Here is a 4,880-nt window from a genome sequence, read left to right as displayed (position 1 = left end):
TTTATATACAAGCAGCAATATGGCCTTAGTCGCTGATGCTCCTAAAACCCTACAACAACAACAATTAGTTTACTGGTATGTAAAAGACAGTTGGTATAATTAAATCCCTAACTACTAAATAAAATTGGCTATCTTTCTGGTTTCAATATCGAAATCATAACTAATAGAATAGATGTTTTATGAATAAGGATAATTGAGAATCATTTTAACCACTATTTTTAACTACCCAATTTGAATCCATGCCATGATTTGTCTACTTTGTTAACTTCTCTTTGTACGTAATGTTATTGAACCCTTGGGTTCAATGAAGACGCCGTGGTATTTTGATATTGAAATACGAAACTCAGTCAATTTTATTTAGTTCTTTGAACTTTTTGAGATTTAACTATGACAGTTATCCTTTGGGTACTCCCATCTGGCTCCCATAACCTCAGGGGGGCTCACATCTGGTGAGTATGGGCTTGTCGCATCCAGAGTCCTGAGCTGGATATCATCATTCTTCTCTTTCTTGGTGATTCTCTTTTACTTCAGACTCTCTCAGGATAACTCAGAATTTTTTTTTTTTTTTTTTTTTGGCTGGTGCAGCAAAAGCCTCAGGTTCCTTGCACCATATGGCTAATAATAATGCAATGCAATTTATTCATCAAAATAATAATAATAATAAACTAAGTGTAGTTGCCATTATTTAAATAAATAATTAATATTTAAATTATCATTAAAATAATTAATTGATAATAAATAAATTATAAAAATAATTAAACATAGTCGATCTTATTTAGATAAATAATAATCATATTATTAAAATAGATTATAAATTCAGGTATTCTGAGGCGTTTTCTTACTACTTTCTTATTATTTAATAAAATAGAAATAAAAATTCAAAATAAGATTTTTCCGTCGAGGCGGATTTGAACCACCGACCTATGGATAGCCGTATTGACCTCTACAGTCCACCGCTCTGCCAGCTGAGCTATCGACGGAACACGTACAATTTTCTTATACTTAAATTTTAAAAGTAGATCACGTTTTTATTTAAAGAATATTTCCTTACCTCTGGCCATAGTAATACATTTTTAACATTCTCGTTCTGAACAGTACCGCTAGATGGCAGCACATATCACTTTCCAATGCATCTTCTTCTTCAAGAGGAGTGTTTCCATTTACAATGGGTTTCCTCAGCCTACAAGTTATTTCTTGTTAGGAATTTTTCCCCGCTATAAAGTACGGTTCAAGGTATCTTGGTCGGTTAAGCCTCGGGCTGTCATGCACTCCCGTACTCCATCCATCCATGTCCTCCTAGGACTTCCTCTTCTCCTTCTTCCAGGAGGTATCCATTCCAGGATAGACTTTGGATGTCTGTTTTCTTGCATCCGTTTTACATATTCATACCATGTTAGACGCTTTTCTTTGATGGTGTCATTAATAGTCTTTTTCACTTCTATTTCATTCCGTTTTCTTTCTCTTCTAGAAGTTCCTGCTGAGCGTCTCCAAAAATCGATTTCTGTGGAGAGCAATTTGTCTAGGTTTCCGCTCCATACAATAGAAGACTTTGTACAATCGTTTGAAATATAAGTTTCTTTGTTTTATTTAGGATATTTTTGCTCCACAGAACAGAGTTTAACATGCCGATAGCCTTTCTGCCATCTGTAATTCTCTTATTGATCTCTGCTTGGGATGATCCATCACTTTGTAAGATTGATCCCAAATACTTGAATTTATCGACTTGTTTGATTTTAAAACCTGCAATATTTAGAATGTGTCCTGGCCCTGAAGACAACATTTCAGTCTTGCTAAAATTGATTTTTAGACCCCATTGTTTATATTCCTCAAACAATTGACGACATGCATGCTTTGCATCTTCTAAGTCTTGTGCTATCACCACCTGATCATCTGCAAAAGTAAATTGTGAATATAGGTGTTCTTATTAATCGGCAATCCCATTTTATTACATTTTTTTGACCAGGATCTTAGGCAGATGTCGATATACATTTTGAAAAGTGTTGGCGACATGCAGCAGCCTTGTAATAAGCCTTTTGAAGTGTGGAATTCAGGTGACAAAGCTGATCCCACTTTAATTCTGCATCTATTATTCCTGTAAATTGCCTTAATAATGTTAATCAGTTGTCCATCAATATTTGCCTCTTTCAGTGCTTCCCATAAGGGTTTTCTTGGAACACTGTCATATGCCTTTTCAAGGTCAATGAAAATCATAAAGATTTTTTTTCCTTTTGATTGGTATTTTTCAAGGATCTGTCGTACTGTTGAGATATGATCTATACATGACCTCCCAGCTGAAGAACCACTTTGTTCTTCTGATACCTCGATTCGGGCTTCTAAATGGTTCCTGATCCATTTTCCAAGGATCTTTAAAAGCGGGTTCAGGACGCATATTCCTCTGTAATTTGAACAGCTTTCCGATCGCCCTTATAAATTGATGTAATATATCCTGTTATCATTTCTTTCTTCTCCTCTCAATATGATCCAATGAGATCATTCTTTCATTAATAAATTGCCAGTTTTTGATGTTGTGTCTCAATTTCTTTTTAACAGCAATAGAAACTCCTGCCCTTGCTCTTTCACTCTTATCGACTCCACTCCAAAAATGGTAGTATTCTCTCATTATTTCCTCTCCGCATCCCTTTTTCTTTGTCTCTGATAACACAACGATGTCTAACTTGAATTTTTGCAGTTCATCCGAAAGAAAGTTTCTTTTAGTTGAAAGGCCTTGAATGTTCCAGGATCCCAAAATCATAGTCCTTTTCCGTTTGCCGAGTCGTTCCCGAAAGTGCAGTCCATTTTCATTTTCACTTGTAGGTCGTTTAGCATTTGTGTATTTTTTACACTGAACGAGGAGCTAGCCCGTTGCAGCAACCCCCAACCTGGAGGGCCGGGGTATCTCTCTTAGTCTGGCCCCTACCCTTTGATCTGTCCGGCTTGGGAGGCACTACCAGTAGCTAAGCTACCGCCGACTTAGCTCTCCGGGTCATCGGGACACGAAAGCCCCCCCACCGCGACAAGGTGGAGAATACCATCGGGGGAGACTTTCCAATGCATGCTTACAGAAAAACGTTTTCTTTCTTTCTCATCTTTGTTGTGAGGGAAATGCTCTGGAAACTCCTTCCCCTCTTCCACCCAAAATTTTGCTCCTTCTCAACCTAATTGTTAATCTGAAAATGACTGTTGCTATGTTAATGCATGTTAACTTGTTATACTAGACATGCTACCCAACAAAATGTATCAAACTGAGAAATACTAATATAACTAGTATTTCTCTCTCTATCTTGTGAACTCATATGATCGTGTGGTCGTCCTGGATTATAAACAGAAAATTTATTTATTTACTTTTATTATTATTATTTATTGCTCATATTGTTTCTCCCTGATTGGGGATTCCACCTTGTGACGGGTATTGCTACCAAGTATACAGGATGGTTGTTGTTCTGTCAGGTGTTACTGTTGGTCGAGGAACTCCCTGACTATCCTACAGGTGTTCAGGATTGCAACTTTCTGGAGTTCCTTGAAGGTGTTCACTGGGAGACCTATTGCTGCTAGGCTGTTATGTAGGGTCTTTGGCACTATACCCGTGGTTGAGTACTGCACAACAACAGTTCTTAGCAAATAGACTGATTAGGGCTCTCACAGAGTTAAATCCACTGCTGCGTTGGTACTCACTTTTGGATTTGATCGGGATGGTCATAACTTGCTGCATATGCCACATCTCTTTGATCTCTTGTCTGAGGTTCGTGCACTTCTTGATTTTTTCCCCATGGGTTTTCTGCAGGTTGCCAGTGTTGGGTACCGCTATGTCAATCAGATAGGTAGCCTTTTCCTTCTTGTCCACAAGGATTATGTCCGGTCTGTTGTGAGAGATTGTCTTATCCGTTATTACTGCGGGGTCCCAGTACAGCTTGTGGGTTGGAGTCTCTAGTACGCTACACTTTGTTCGATAAACTGGCATTTCCTTGCTAGCTTCTGATGTATTATCCTGGCTACCTGGCCGTGTCTATGACTGTACTCAGTCTGGGTGATCACCTTGCACCCCGCGGTGATGTGTTGGATCGTTTCTGAGGCCAGGTGGCATTGTCGACATGTATCATCGGACACTCCGGGCTCCTTGGCGATGTATTTTCTATTGTTTCTGATGTTCATTACCTGGTCTTGGATGGCGAGCATTAATCCTTCAGTCTCGGGGAAGAGTGTCCTGTTTGTGAGCCATGCATTGGAAGCCATTTTATCGATGTGATCTTGATGGAGGTCATTGTAGCGTCTGCCATAGAGTGTCTTCTTTGTCCATCTTTCTAGCTTCGTTTGTGCCGTCTGGGCGAGAGGGGATTTCTCGCTTAGGTTGAGTGGGGTATGCCACTTGTCTATCTTATTATTATTATATTATTTCTCCCCGATTGAGGGTTCCACCTCGTGACGGGTATTGCTACCAAGTACACAGGGTGGTTGTTGTTGTTGCGTCTGGTGTTACTGTTGGTCGAGAAACTCTCTGACTATCCTACAGGTGTTCAGGATTGCTACTTTCTGGAGTTCCTTGTAGGTGTTCGCTGGGAGACCTATTGCTGCTAGGCTGTTATGTAGGGTCTTTGGCACCATACCTGTGGTTGACACGATGATCGGGATGGTTGTTACTTGTTGCATATGCCATATCTCTTTGATCTCCTGTCTTATTATTATTATTATTTTAGTCATTTCCATTAATTATTATTATTAAAATAGCCAAGCTCCGAAGATGGGGGCAGCAAAATAATAAATTTTAAATTAAAAACAAAATAATAATAAAGATACTTCCGACGTAATCACATTCAATATATAATATGTAAAAACTTTTCAAAATTGAACGTTACCTATATCTACCAAGTCATAAACTAGGGCTC

General features: G+C 38.7%; 1 non-coding gene across 1 annotated transcript; it reads right to left on the bottom strand.

The window, feature by feature from the left end:
* Positions 1-893: 893 nt before the first annotated feature.
* Positions 894-980, bottom strand: TRNAY-GUA (transfer RNA tyrosine (anticodon GUA)). The gene is given in 2 exon segments: positions 894-929; positions 944-980. It is a non-coding gene; the product is annotated as a tRNA-Tyr (tRNA).
* Between the last annotated feature and the right edge of the window lie 3,900 nt (positions 981-4,880).

This window comes from Mastigoproctus giganteus, chromosome 13 (genome assembly GCF_048544385.1).
Source record: "Mastigoproctus giganteus isolate SK-2022 chromosome 13, ASM4854438v1, whole genome shotgun sequence".
Taxonomy (NCBI): Eukaryota; Metazoa; Arthropoda; class Arachnida; order Uropygi; family Thelyphonidae; genus Mastigoproctus; species Mastigoproctus giganteus.
This window is presented reverse-complemented; position numbering and strand designations above follow the sequence as displayed.